This window comes from Crocodylus siamensis, chromosome 2 (genome assembly GCF_052110815.1).
Source record: "Crocodylus siamensis isolate JL-2025a chromosome 2, ASM5211081v1, whole genome shotgun sequence".
NCBI lineage: Eukaryota > Metazoa > Chordata > Crocodylia > Crocodylidae > Crocodylus > Crocodylus siamensis.
The window spans coordinates 94,734,177-94,750,372 of NC_143396.1; positions in this window are offsets into that span (position 1 = coordinate 94,734,177).

The following is a 16,196-nucleotide window of genomic DNA, read 5'->3' on the forward strand; positions in this document are numbered from 1 at the left end:
TGTACAAAGGCGTATAAGATTTGGTCCTTGCTCCAATGAGCATGCCATCCTAGCTTTGGCCCAGAAAACTGCATCATGAACAGCCTGACCTGAGGGGCATTCAAGATGTAACATATGACATGAAGGAAGGGTTTAAGATGAGCAGGAGATGAATAAAGAGAAAGCAGTAAAGTAGTCAATGAATAAATTAAAAGTTAAAAAAAAACAGGTCTGCTCAGCCTGCTTTGCCTGAAGTGAAAATTTAAAATTTACAGAGTCTTATATAAAACTGAAAGCACATGTTCACCTCTGCTGAACCAAAAGTTGAGACCAGCTTAACCGGTGGAAGAGTATAATCAGGTTTGGATGAGTTACAGAGCTAGAGGTATTTCTCAAGAGCCCTTAGGAATTCAAAGACAGTTCTTAATGCACATGATTTCTATTTGGTAGCAAATTTTGTGTTCTGCCTACCGAATTGAAGATCTGAATTCTAGCTAATAGGAGCCAAACAACCAATGGAACTTAATTATATATTCCTGTGGCGGAATGCCGGGCTAGCGGTTCCGGCACCGCTTGGGGAGCTGCGGGCTTTGCGGAGCGGGCGAGCGCGCGGCTTGTGGGGCAGTATTGGAGGTAGCTTTATAACCGCCTTCGAGGTTCGCCGAGCTGGCGCAAGTAGACAACTTAGAGTAAGTTGTTAGTGTTTTGTAATAAGTCTATAGGGTGTCTGTTGGTTCACGGGGTTCTAGAGCTAGCCCTTGCTTTCCACCACTGGAACTAGTCCAATGATAGGTGCGGCTGCCGGCTCCTTAAGTCCCAGAACTGGTCAATAGCTCATTGAGATGGGATGTTAGTAGTAGAAGTTATTATGGAGTAGATATAAGGTGAAGTAAAAGTTTGTTTTATTCACTCACCTGGCCTCATCCTCTTACGAATAAGAGGGGAGGCCGGCTGGAACGAAGTTGCAGTAAATATAAGTATAGAGAGCATAGATATGCTGTCTAAGCTACAAAGAGAGGCAGTCGAGAAGTGGAGTCTCCAATGGTTCTTCAGTTACAGATACAAAGGGGGTCTGTCAGTTCATGGGGTTCCAGAGCTATCCCTTGCTTTCCACCACTGGAACTAGTCCAATGATAGGTGAGGCTGCTGGCTCCTTAAGTCCCAGAACTGGTCAACAGCTCATAAATGGGATGTTGAATACAAAACTGTAACACGGTGAGTCCTTGTCGATTGTCGGGTTTTCGAGGCCTTGGTTTTTGCTGGGATACGCCCAGGCGGGGAAGCTGAGAACTGGCTGCAGGGTGATCAGGCCTACAGGGTTGTCCAGTCGTTGTCTCTGCTACTTCCTGCCTCTTTGCCTCTTTTATAGATGTTGGTTGGACTGCCTCTGTGACACTAACTATGATATAAGCTAAGCATACAGGGATAGGATAGTTTCTTTTACACAGTAGTTACTAGGTAGATTTTCTACATAAGTTTCGTTTCTGTAGAAATGACACTTACAGATAAGAAATTAAATTTACAGAATGTGCATGTGCAGCTTGATACAAGTGTAGAAAAGTACAAAGCTTTCATTTTGATTAACAGCCAAGACTTCAAGGTTACATAAGTGCTGCGTGGCAGTTATACAGAAATGAAATAAGATTTTTACAATTCCTATCTGAAGGCTGGGGTGGGGCCAGGAGATGGACCTTTTGTCTCCTGTTTTTGACAGAAGCAAGCATTATGCCTTATAAGTAGTGATCTAGGGCAGTCCAGAATACATTACTTGCTCAGTCAAACCAATGGGATAGCAAGTAATGGGAGGGCAGTGCATCTGACAGGTGGAAGACTGAGATACCAAGTCCAGCAAAGAATGAAGGAGCAATTGCAGTTCCTTCAGAGAAAAAAAAAAAAAAAGAAGAGAAAGGACTGCTGCTGTTGCGCTAACATGCAGTGAGCCATCACTGGCGATGCAATCCAGCTTACCACTATCTTCATTAGCCAATATTGAGCACATTCCAATTATACCCTCAGGAATTAAAAGCCTGAAGCTGAAGGTTCATAAGGAGTTCTTGAAGCTAAATAAACAAAAATGGAGCTTCAGTAACTATGGTTCACATAGCACTAACAATAAATAGTCAAATTGTGTAGGACCCCCCCCCCCAAAAAAAAGACAACAACAAAAACTGAGCATTGAAGGCAAAAAATTCAGCTCATCTATAACTAACAAAGATACCTTCTTTCTTTAACAACTGGCCAGAAGACTGTGCTGTATGCGGTCATGACCTGACCATTTTGATCCACCCTTTTTGGATGTACTCTGGATTGGTACCCATGATGGTTCTTGGGCAATGACTGAGTGCACAGCTATCCAAATATTTCCAGCTGAACAAAAATGCAGGTTTCCCACAAAGCAACACTGGATCCCTCTAATGCTCTAAATCCTTTTGCATGGGCAAGTCAAATTGAAATACTGATCTATTCTTAAGAGCCTCTATAGCTTTGGAGCAGGTGACCAGAAAGAACTTCTCCCTCATGGCCTCCTTCAACAGATGTGTTCTGTAGAAACAAGGACACCATCAACCACAAGATCAAATGTATAACAGTAGGGGACAGACTTTGTTCAGTAATCACTGGAGACAAGTGACTTGATAGAAGTCTGCCTCATTCATGAACAGCCTGGCCTGAGGGGCATTAAAGATGTAACATATGACATGAAGGAAGGGTTTAAGATGAGCAGGAGATGAATAAAGAGAAAGCAGTAAAGTAGTCAATGAATGTCATTCAGGCACGTCTGAGTTAGCCAATTCAAGTGTCTGAGTTACAGAATATTACAATCTACACAATGTTTTAAGAATGCCAGGCTGTAACTAGTCACAAACAAGAAATATCATTTCTAAAAATACAAACCAGGGCACACATTTTAGTAACACTGATTGGTGGCCCTCTAATCTGTGGCCTGTAATCAATTATTACTGTGACACGCATCCCACATCTTGCAAAAGTAGATTTATTATGTGCAATCACCTGTTTTGTATGTTCAGTCACTGTCCCCACATGGGAAACCTCTGTGACATTCCAGTAATCACCCATGCCTTCTGCCCTCTAACCTGCCACAGTGACCTGGTGAACAACATCACTGCTGCTGCCCTGAAGGAGACCAGGATTGCTAAATCACTATTCAACAAGGACTTGGCCACATTCCTGAGCAGGTCACTGGAGAGTGAGTTCTGACAAGACAGTGGAGACTTTGCCTTGCTGTGGAGCTAAGCCTACAGTGCCACACAACACCTTAGGAAGCACATTCACTGCTGCTTAATGGGGTGCAAGAGACAGCAGGAGCAGGGAGTGTCATTGCTTCCAGCCCCAAGCACTGAACATATCACCATTACTTCCTAAGTCAGCACCTGCCTGGAGAGGCTCCTGAAGGATGCCACATGAGCCAAGTACATCAATGACCTGAAGGCAAAAAATCAGACTACAGAAAAGTTTTTGAGGTCATCTCAAAGTAGTATGCCAGCACCCACTTCATGCCTTGCAGCAAGTTCATGCATTACAGACTGGTGTTTCACACATTAGGCTCTTTTCAACTACCTCTTGCTCAGTGGCACCATTCACTATAGCCACTGAAACAAGAGGTGCTGCTATTTGAGTGAGACCCTACCCCACATCCTATGCATCTGCAAGCCCCACGTAAGAGTGTGGCAAATGCATCACAGTGTCATACAGGACCAGCTGGTGAAGGCTGATGACAATAGCCATGAAAAATCACACTATCTGAGGCTGCGACAGTCGGCTGTGCTTGGATTTTGCTGTTACAAATAAGGACAACAAAAGAATCATAATGATCAATATGACCAGCCCAGGAGTAAAAGCTGTCAAATTACAGCCACTGGCTGATGCTTGGGTACCACTTTTCCCTCAAGGTACCCAAGCAACAAGAGCACCCTGAAAACTTGCAGTCCCCTGCCATATGTTAAACTGACGAGGCACCTCCTGGTATCCAATATCATGCAATGGTGAAGGGATTTGTACTTTGAGCACATCAGGGGTCAGTACCAGTATGAAGATACCAGACCAAAATTACCTACTAGAAATGAGAGTGAGGGGTGGACTTGTAGCAAGACCCCTAGTTTCTCTGTCTAAAAAAAAAAAAAAGAAAGAAATGCATTACCTCCCCTTGCTCAACCATTTCTGACTTTCTCTACCTCTTTATTTCCTATAGATAAGTATAAGTAAGCTAAGATGTAGGATAAGCTTTAACATTTTATTTTAGCTAGTGAGTTTTATTTTTCTCTCTCCCCTTTGCAAATAAGTGCCCTGCTATTTTGATATAGATATCTACCATTTTATAAGTGATAATTCTTACATTTGTATTGATTTTTTTATTGCTTTTATTGTGCGATTACTGTTTTAGGCCTAAATATGTAAGTTAGCATAAGTCATGTCAAGTTTCTTTCTTGTGTCCTCTGACTTATGACTCACACCTACCCCTCCTATGTAACTTGGTTCCTGAATGAATGGGAATGAATGCGGGTGCTTGAGAGACAATGGCAATAGGTCTAAAAATAGCTCCCTCCGAATGACCAAACCATCAGCACCAATACCTGGACCAACAACCCAGCCCTTGGAACCACCCTCAGCATTCAAGAAACAAAAGATGAGGCAACCCACCATTGTGCCAAGGCTGCACATGCTCAGTAAGAATACCTGGAGCCCTCTGGAACAAGACTGATCTTGCCTGGACAGGCCCTCCGCATAGGAGATCATAGGTAGTCTGCCCCATAAAAAGGGGTAGAGAAGACTGACTCCTGGGGATGCCCTCTGCATCTGGACCAGCACCATGCCACACCACCTATCCACTCAGAGGCCCTGCCAGTGACCACCCTCTGGACAACACCTGCTGGAAAAGGACCCTTTTCCAGCCTGGATAGGTAGCTATCACCACCCTCTCTTCAGCCAAGGACTTGGACTCTGTTTCTGTTCCCTACATGGACTCCAACCCTTCCACCAAGTCTTTTTACTGCTGCCATTGTGAGTGTGTGAATGCAGCAATAACTTCATGGGGCAAAAGTGCGTTAACAGTTTTATTAAAAAGACATTTGGACCCCTGAGTTCAGTTTTGCTTTACTACAGTTCCAGCCCTGCTCCTTACCCCTCTAACTTCTGTCTCATTTCTCCCTCTCCTGCTTCTGGCTTACTGCCACCTCCAGCACCTGTCCTGAACTCCTCTGTGCCTGCAAACCCCCACTGTCTTTTCCCCAGATCTCTGCCACTGCTATTGCTTTGTGTTACAGGGTGGGGTCCCTAGGGGTGGCCATGTTACCCTTAGGCTCCTTAACCGTCCTAGTCTTGCCTTACAGGCACCCTCTATCTCGCCCGCCATGTCTTGTTGGTATAAATTGATATAGGGAGGCTGCCCTTGATCTTTGGGTTTAGACACGGTCTGGCTAGATCTTACTGAACCCTGTAGTTCATAGATTCCCTTGGCATACCACATTATGGTGGATGGTTCCTGAGTCTCCCAGCCTTATGAGCTATATGCTATATGCAACCATCCCAAGCCTCGCAGATGGTATTGGCATGGTCTGGTCTAGGCCTTGCTGTGATTTGGCCCCCTTGTCCTCTCTGGGCTCTCCACAGCCCTATCTTTGCATCTCTCTGGCACCAGAGACTGTGCACCCCAAATGCCATGCCCTCTCTGGCACTGGGGTCCCCCAGCTCTAGTGGGCCCCTAATGAGGCCTCCTCCTTCCCCAAATAGCCTCACCCAAAGCAAACAAACAACAGCAATCAAATGTAACACAGAGTGCAAGACATGCTCTGCCCCTTTAAAAAAGTAAAACTCCTTCTCTAATACTGGTTGCCTGTACGCAACAGTACCTTATGGGCTCCTGGTGCCCCATTAGCCCTAAGGGTAGCCAATCCAATGGCTGTAGCATGTCTGAGCCCTTCTTTCCTGAAGGCTCCTTCCCCTTCAGCTGCTGGCAGGGAACTGAACTGCTTGGTCCCAGCCCTAGGGTTTATATGGGCCTAGGGCCCTGCCTCTTCCGGCCAGCTAACCAAGTGCAGTTGCAGGTGCAGGTGCTGCCAATTCCCTCATTAGCCAGTTGTCATGGCAACGTGCACCTAGGCTCTTATCTGGCTCTTTGTGTTCCCTCCCTGGACAATCTCTGCTCTAAGAGGAGCAGACACTGTAGTGCCCTGCGGCACTATCTTCACTGCTTTTTCCCTTGAGCTCCCAGGTGTCTGCCTCAGTTTCTTTCTTGGCTGTCTCCTTCTTGCCACCAGGCTTTTCCCCTTGCACCAGTGACCTTGAGTAAACCTGGGGCTACATGATCTTAAGTAAACCCAAGCCTCACTTCCTCAGTCAGCTTCTCTCTAGTCCACCGGTTCTAATCCTGGTTCTGGCAACTTTCACTCCCTACATTTTAACTCTCTCTCTCAACTTAGCCTTCCCCCAAGTATCCCAGGTACCTCAAGTTAGGAACTTACCTATGTGTATGTGTAGGTGGGTTGTATGTGTGTGAACTGGTGAGTGTGTGTGTGTACACACACATACATGTGTCATTGTGTACAATGACAAATTACTAATACAAATTAGTACTAATACAAATTAGTGATCTTTGTATGTGTACTGAGTGTTTGGGTATTGACGGCTGATTGTTGTCTAATTTTTGGTGTGTAGTGTGTATGTGATTGAATTGGTGATAGGTATGCATGTGCCTAGGCTGGTTTGGATGTCTATGTGCCTGAGTTGGTAGTGTGCGTGTGTGTATGCACCCAATTGATTTGTGTGTTTGTATATGTGCAATTGTGTCACACCCTTCTGTCTAACAGTGCAATACTGAGATCCTGAGTTGGCCTGACCCCACAGGGCAACAGACTGAACCTCCCCCCACATGCCATAGACCTATAAAGACTGGTAAGGCCTTTGAATATTTCCCACACCAACAATTGTACACCTCATGCTTAAACCATTGTCCAAGAATGACTTATCACCTTACAACTCTGTACTGATGTGGCTGCCATGCATGTGGTCTTACTTCTCTTCCTATCATAGCATGGATTTGGAGTTTTTTAACCCTTTTACCCTGGTATAATGTAGGCTGCATGACTAATTGCATGTTTTGATTGCATCAGCATATACCAACTATGTACTCACATAGCTACCATGTGGTAGCGATGTCCTATATTTTCCTCCAACTCAACAAAACCATGTAAATAACCACAATTTTTAACTTTTTTTTAGTAAAGAACTCATTTTTAAAGAACTGAGAATAATAGCCTAGAAGTACATTTTCCCCAGTTATCGCAACAAATTAATCCCAGCTTTGTTCCAGGAGAACATTTTTTCCTGGTTCTTACTTGAGCCAACATGGGCTTTTTGCTTGACTTGGTCTGCACTTTTAACACAAAGAAGCCCTGACAAACATCTTCAATCTCACTATTAATTTTAGGCTTCATAAAATGTATTAAGCTCTTCTCTTAGATTCTTCAGTCCCCAAAATTACCTTCAGATATCATTTTAACTGCAGCAAAAGAATGTTTGGGGCACCTGAGGCAGTTGCCACACACAGGCATAGACATAGCCTCTGCTGGGCATGTGTGGGGCTTGGTGTGGAAATACACTTAGTTTAAAGTGTTGGGAGGGTTTTGGGGGTGGAGATGAGGGGAGTTACATCTGCAAGCATCCACCAGCAAAAACCAAAGTCAGCACCTATGCACATAGGGGCAATGACCAGTTCTGATTGCTGCTGCTTCCGTGATCTGTGGTAAAAGCTGTTTTCTCACTTCCCCATCCCTGTTAGCACCTGGGGCAGTTTCCCTTGTTGTCCCTAATTATAGCACTGTCTTTAAATATGTTTTTTTTTCCTGTAATATCTTAGGAATCATTGCCTTAGGTCCTGTCACCGCCGGGCTTTCACTAGCCACCGGATAGTGGCTCGGATCTCCCTTCTTATGTGATGCCTCTTCCGGACCCTTAGTAACCTTGAGGTAGTGCTTTCCTCCCGCGTTGCCAGTCCCACGCTCGCCTGCCACGTCTTGATGTTCCGCAATGGTCGGGGTTGGCTGACAGGTCCCTTGTTGCCAGGGTCTGACCCGGAGGGTTCATGGGGCTCCACCACCACTACATCCCGGCCTCACACCCCCTTGTTGGGTCCCCTCGATGTGGTCCTTCAACGGATCACGCCCTCCCACCTTGCACACTAACATGTCGATGGGTTGGGGTCACACACACCAGCCTGGTGGCACTTATACGCCTGTCCTGTGAGATGCTTCTCCCCAGGAACTGTCCCTAGCTTCCTTATACCCTGTGCCCAGAGTGCCCTCTCCCCTACTTCCCCCACTCAGGGGCTTTCACCTACAGCCACCTAGACTCAGTGCTCGTCTACCCTTGTACTCGGCCTTGGTGAGGCCGCAGCTGGAGTACTGTGTCCAGTTTTGGGCTCCACAATTCAAAAAGGATGTGGAGAAGCTTGAGAGAGTCCAGAGAAGAGCCACGCGCATGATCAGAGGTCAGGAAAACAGATCTTACGATGATAGGCTGAGAGCCATGGGACTCTTTAGCCTGGAAAAGCGCAGGCTCAGGGGTGATCTGATGGCCACCTATAAGTTTATCAGGGGTGACCACCAGGATCTGGGGGAACGTCTGTTCACCAGAGCACCCCAAGGGATGACGAGGTCGAATGGTCACAGACTCCTGCAAGACCATTTCAGGCTGGACATAAGGAAGAATTTCTTTACTGTCCGAGCCCCCAAGGTCTGGAACAGTCTGCCAGCGGAGGTGGTTCAAGCACCTACATTGAACACCTTCAAGAGTAAATTGGATGCTTATCTTGCTGGGATCCTATGAACCCAGCTGACTTCCTGCCCTTTGGGCGGGGGGCTGGACTCGATGATCTCCCGAGGTCCCTTCCAGCCCTAATGTCTATGAAATCTATGAAACCACACCGTGACTCTCCCCACTTAGCTTTGGGTTTTAGACCATATCCGCTGGACCTCCCAGGCCTTGTCCGTGACCTTGTCTTGCCCACAGCCCCTCGTCTGGGTCATCACTGGAGCTCATCTCCCGACGGGCTGTCCTACCAACCCACCACTCCACCTTTGTCTTGGGGCGTCTGCATTGAGGTCTCTGTCCCTGCAACTGCCCTTGCTCCGGCTCACCAGTTTTCTCCTGGACCCTTCCTGAGATTTGCTCCTCCACCGGTAGCTGCAGCCACACAGCTTGCTCCTCTGGAGCCATCTGCAGCAGCCCAGCTTGTTCCTCTGGTGGTGGATGCAGCAGCCCAGCTCGCTCCTCCGGCAGTGGATGCAGCAGCCCGGCTCGCTCCTCCGGCAGTGGATGCAGCAGCCCGGATTACTTCCCAGGTGGTGCCAACTGTCACGAGGCTTGCCCCTCCAGCAGTCTCCGCAGTCACTCTACCCACGGGCCATCCGCCCCTTCTGCTGTGGCCGCCGCCATTTTTAACTTCGCCAGCTGGTGTCTGGTGTGACCTCACCAGTCAGGCGCAGCTGTACAAAGAGGCGGCTTACGAGCCATGCGGGTTCCTCCTGCTGTTCCCCACGTGTGTTGTTCAGGGCTGCAGGTAAGTTTCCTGCATTACCCTGCTTCTCGGGACAGGTCCTTTCAAGAAAATCCCATGTGATACTAAGCTCTTCCTTAAATTGGTGATAGGGTCTGTATATGGGCTTTTCTGGCCACCCTATCCTTTCTTAAGGATCTCATCCTGATCTGTAGCTATGGCAATCACTATCCACATTTTCTCAGAGAATGGCCAAGTTCTTTGAATCAGATTGATATGCACAATATTCAGGAATATACTTCAGGAATTTGCTCTACTGCACTTCTGTCAAATGCTTTAGAAACCATCAAATATCTCCTGTGTACTCAGTAGGAAAAGTATATATTTGTAGTGAAAAGAACCCTCTCTGAATTTGTATGCAGAGGTGTTTGCAAGGTAGGGTGGCCATATATCCCATGGTCGCTGGAACCGTCCCATTGATAACACTTGTCCTGCATATTCCATGGGTACATTCAAATGAAGAGTTTTGTCCTGTTGTCAGTGGGATGCCCAACTTGTTTACAATGGGATGGTCCCAGTGTCAATGGGACCATTCCCTACCACTTTTGCTAGCTGATGTTCTGCATGACTCCTCTCACTCCCATGCCCAGTGTGCTTAACTGGCACAACAGCTCAGAGCTGAGCAAAAGTCAGAAACCAGGGGGTAGAAAAAAGTGTACTATTTTGTGACTGAGGAAATATGGCAACACCTTGTGCAATGATCTTTTCAGCCATAGAAGTAAATGATTTGTAATCAGTTTCATTTTACACAACTCTCCCCTAAATAAAGACATTAAATGTTTATATCCCTGAACTAAAGCCCAGGACTTAGTTTAATGTTAATATATTACCACTAAGCTTTTGTTAGCGCTTGTGATATTTTGTCCATAGTATAAGAAGATTGTGCCAAGCGTCTCTTTGAAGATATTGATGGACGACTATAAATTAGTGCCCTTAATTCATAGAAAAGGAAGACAACAACATTTGAAATATGCTCCCACCTGATAAACTCCAGATGTAGTACAGCCATAGTGTCCTCTTACCATACTGCATTTCCAAGATGTACCAGATTATTTAACCCTGAGGTGATCCCAAGACAAATTCTTCCCGGAAAGTGTTTCCAACCTACTTTGTGGCAGGCAAGATAATACAAGTTGGCAGCAAAAATTTAAGGTCAGATTGTTAGAGTACAAAAACACAGTCTCTAGATGAGGCATCCATATTGGTAGTTCTTAGCAGTTGCTACCACAGAGCTAATTATTGTTGGTTTTGCTGCAGACTGAGGGAAGCACTTCCTGGATGATGGAAGCGAGGGATATTAATTTTATGTTGGACATCTAAGACTAAAGCTCTGAGGTTCTTGCCACCAATAACTGACTTTAGCCAGGATTTTAAAAATGTGCTCCTCCTAGCTAGAAACCTCTGAGAAGTGTGAATGATAAGAGTGACTTTAGACAAGCTGATAAACAGATCAGGGTTTCTGTATTCTGACTGCAGTATGGAGTGTGTGACAGTCAGGATGCTAAATGTTGTCAGGTAGCATCTGTCCCTTTGTTTTATCTGCTCTGTTAAGGCTCAGGGAGGCAAGGAAGATTAAGTAGGAAAAGGAGGGGCAAAGGGGAAAGAAGAAATGAAAAAGTAAAGAAAAAAAGGAAGCATTTAGGAATGGAGGGAAGCAGGCATGAAAAAAGATAAAGGGAGTGGAGTGCGGAAAAAATTATTAGAAAATAAAAGATTAAGAAAAAAAGTGAGCCAGAAAACATCCTATTACTAGGGATCCAGGTTTTCCGTTTCCCACATGACTGTCCCCACCCCTGCCCCGTCCTACTCCCTCCCTCACTGTGGGGGCCTTGATCCCACCCCGACTTACCTGCTAGGCACCACTCCCCATGCTGCCTGGCTGCATTCCTATAAATCAGTTATCAGACTGGTATTGGCTGAAATGGCTGGTTAATAATTGGCTATCAGTATTGGCCAAGACAATTTTTATTGGTGCACCCCTACATATTGTATACTGTGCATGTTACTCATGGTCAACCAGTGCTCAAAGCTGATGTCCTGGTAAGGTATGCATGGTGACACCATGGTGTAGTACTGAAAGATACTGCACTCCATGTGAGCTCATTCTAATATGAGATAGGAACATGTAAGCCCAGGCCTAGTAAATAAAATATATAGGGTTTTTTCCTTGCAATCTGTCTGAACTTTACTGCAAACAATTGACTGAAGATAGTTTATAGAAGAAAGTGAGCAGAGCCCTGAAGAATTCCTGAAAGGCAACACTGGGAGACATAAATTTGTCTATTGCAGTTAAATTTAGTACTATTTCCCAGATTACTGAAGTAAGTCACAGGAATGGGGAGCTTTGATGTGTGTAACAGCTTTTGTTTTCTTCTACTCTTCTTGCCATCAAATGGAAACAAAATGCTCCCCAATGGAGTTGCACATTCTGTATGCTAATAAACTTCCCAGTTTTATTTTTAAAAATGTAGTCTCCTCTGTGTTTTCCATAGTCCCATCTGCAAATAGTCAATCTGCCATTTTTTCCTGTGCTGGACTGTAAAACTGTTTATACTTGCTGCACTGAGACATTATAAGGGCATGTTAAAGGTCAGCAATGAGATAGTTCTGCCATTAATTAATAATATGATAATTTCTTGTGTGGGTGCTCAGTTCTATGTAGTAATAATAATAATGAGGTCATGATATTCTAATTATACAGAAGTGGATTCACTGAAGGAAATAATATGCCAGTGGAAACAATATCTTGCTAGCTGGAAGAAGTTTTTCAAAACCTCAAATAGATGTACAACTGTAACAAATTTCCCAATTCAAAAAATGTTTTGATCTGTTATAGACATTATCTTTCAGCCATATTTTCAGTATCCCATACAGATTATTCAAATTATGTGTTTTTAATAAATGCTAAATCATGGAAAAACAGTTTGAGTACTCAGATAAGGCCCTTGATAAATAATCTGTACGTGATGCTCATCTACTTTAGGTAAACTAGCTAAAATTTGGTGCAAACATATCAATATTTCTGAGACTCATTTTTTCCAATTAAATTTAAAAGGAGGTTTAATTTAAAATATGAGCAGCAAATGAGGGAAGAAACCAAAGAAAAGCAATATTACGTGGCAAGGACAAACAGTCTTGTCTGTCTTATTTTTACATTACACCCATCACTTCAATCTCCAAGTGTCAGTAAAAACATAAATAATTCTAAGTAGTCATCACATTTATCATCACAGTCCACACCTTAGCTTCAAGGTCTCTTCAAAATTGTAAGTAGGAAGGGTTTTTACCTATTTTCTAGTCCTTGCTTGCAGTTAAATGTTTTATGTGGTACACATTGTTATATGTGGGAATTCATTCTGGAGACTCTACATTTCATTTACTGTACTTAAGTTGCTGGAGCTTCTAAACTGATAATTCTTGAATAATACATGTGGCCTGAACCATTAAAATGTAAAAATGATCAGGATCTCCATTTTTCATGTTACTCATGTATTACTACTGTCAAACAAGCCAATATTTTCATTACTGATGACCGACACAATTAACTGGTCCTCCATTATGGAGCTTTTTTAGCACTGTCATCTAACAGTGGAAGCCATTTGCAGGAGCCAATTTATTCTTTTTTTATTCTCTTCATTATTTTTCATTTCATTATTACTTTATACATACACACACACACTCACAAAAAATGGGTTGAAATGTCTTAGAATCTTAAAATAATAGAATCATAGAAAATAAGGGTTGGATGGGACTTCAGGAGGTCATCTAGTCCAACCCCTTGCTCACAACAGGCCTATTCCCAACTAGATCATCCCTGTCAAGATTTGTCTACCCAGGTCTTAAAAACCCCCAAGGATGGAGATTCTACAACCCTGCATCAGAAAGTTGTTTCCAACTCTCTCCAAAAACTTTATGGATTGCCTGTGTACTGCTGTATTGCCCTCCCAGCAGATGTCAGGGTGATTGAAGTCCCTTATGAGAGCCTATGATCGGGAAACTTCCACTAGCTGTTTGAAGAAAGCCTCATCCATTATATCCCCCACCACAACATCCCCTTTGTTGCTCTCCCCTCTGACCCCAACCCAGAGACTTTCAATAGGCCTATCTCCAGCTTCATAATGGAGCTCTGAGCAATCATATGGCTCATTTACATAAAGTGCAACTTCCCCTCCCCTTTTCTCCTGCCTAAACAGTTTATACCCACCCATGGCAGTACTCCAAACATGTGAGCTATCGTACCAAGTTTCTGTTTATTCCAATCATGTCATAGTTTCATGACTGTGCAAGGACTTCCCATTCTTCCTGCTTTTTTCCCAGGCTTCATGCGTTTGTGTACAGGCACCTGAGGTAACTACCCAATTGTCCCAATTTCTCAGGAAGAATAAGAACACCTCTCCTGCTGCCCAATTCTGCTTGTACTTCCTCCAGGTCACCTACTTCCCCACATACCTCAGAACTTTGGTCTCCACCCCCCAGTGAACCTAGCTTAAAGTCCTCCTCACTAGGTTAGCAAGACTGTCTGTGAAGATGCTCTTCCCTCTTTGTCAGGTGGATCCTATCTCTTCCTAGCAATCCTTTTTCTTGGAACATCATCCCATGGTCAAAGAAGCCAGGGCCCTGCTGGCAACACCACCTGTGCAGCTATGCGCTGATCTACAGAATGTGCCCCCTCCTACCTGGGGCCTTTCCCTTCACCAGAAGGATCAATTTCCTAGATTTCATAGACATTAGGACTGGAAGGGACCTTGGAAGATCATTGAGTCCAGCCCCCTGCCCAAGGGGCAGGAAGTAAGCTGGGGTCACAGGATCCCAGCAAGATAAGCATCTAAATTTCTACTGAAGGCGTTCAATGTTGGTGCTTGAACCACCTCTGGTGGCAGGCTATTCCAGACCTTGGGGGCTCAGACAGTGAATTCTTCCTTATGTCCATCCTGAAACAGTCTTGCAGGAGTTTATAACTGTTCGACCTTGTCATCCCTTGGGGTGCTCTGGTGAACAATTGTTCCCCCAGATTCTGGTGAACACCCCTGATAAACTTATAGGTGGCCATCAGATCACCCCTGAGCCTGCTCTTTTCCAGGCTGAAGAGTTCCATAGCTCTCAGCCTCTCTTTGTAAGGTCTGTGTTCCTGACTTCTGATCATGCGTGTGGCTCTTCTCTGGACTCTCTCAAGCTTCTCCACATCCTTTTTCAATTGTGGAGCCCAAAACTGGACACAGTACTCCAGCTGAGGCCTCACCAAGGCCAAGTACAATTGGAGAATGATGTCCCGGGATTTGTTTGAGAAGCATCTATGGATGCAAGCCAGCGTTTTGCTCGCTTTACTAGCCACAGCATCACACTGAAGGCTCATGTTCATTTTGTGGTCAATCATGACCCCCAAGTCCCTTTCATCTGTAGTGCTAACCAGCATAGAACTGCCAAGCCTATAAGGATGCTGCAGGTTTTTCCTCCTAAGGTGGAGAATCTTGCATTTTTCAGTGTTAAACACCATCAGGTTCTCATCCGCCCATTTCCCGAGCCTGGATCGCCCTCCTGTCCTCAGGTGTGGATGCTTTACTCCAAAGTTTGATATCATCGCCTACGCTGGGGGGTCTTTAAGAGGACGCTGGATGAACAGCTCGCTGGGGTAATTTGACCTCAGTACTCTTTCCTGCCATGGCAGGGGGTCAGACTTGATGATCTGCTCAGGTCCCTCCTGACCCTACCAACTATGAAACTATGAAACTTGGCCAGTCCACTTCTGACTCCAATGACCACATCATTAATGAAGATGTTTAACAATATAGGTCCAAGGACAGAGCCTTGGGGACCCCATTGGTCACAGGGCACCATAATGATTGACTTCCATCAACCACCACCCTCTGGGTCCAACCACAGAGCCAGTTCCCCAGCTAGCAGATTGTGGTGAACCCGAGGTCGCAGTTAGCCAGTTTTGCCAAGAGGTGATCATGGGATACCAGATCAAAGGCTTTTTTGAAGTCAAGATATATGACATCAATCTCTTCTTCTTTGTCTAGGTCATAGGTCACCTGGTTGTAAAAGGAAATCAGGTTGGTCAAGCAAGACCTACCCGCAACAAACCCATGCTGGCTATCCCTCAGGATGTTGCCGTCAGCCAGTCTGTTAAGAATGGCCTCTTTAATAATCTTTTCTAAGACCTTCCCCAAGATAGAGGTCAGGCTGATGGGCCTGTAGTTAGCCAGATCCACTTTCCTCCCTTTCTTGAAGATAGGCATCACATTGGCCTTCTTGCAATCTTCAGGCACTTCACCAGAGCTCTAGGAGTTCTTGAAGGTCCATGCCAGGGGCTGGGCTACGATGCTAACTAGGTCCTTGAGTACCCTGGGGTTTAGATTGTCAGGGCCAGCTGACTTGAAGGTGTCTAGCCTCTCAAGGTGTTCCTTCATGAGGTCAACATTGATGGAAGGCAGGGAATCTCCCTCATTCAGGCCTCTTTGTCCCATAATGGGCAGGGGTGTCCCACGGGACTAATGAAAGACTGACACAAAGTACCCATTCAATAGGTTGGATTTTTCCTAGGCGTCGGTCGTCAGTTCTCCCTTCTGGTTTAGCAGGGGTCCAATGTTGCCCTTGCTTTTCCTCTGACTCCCCACATATCTAAAAAAGGACTTTTTATTGTCCTTGA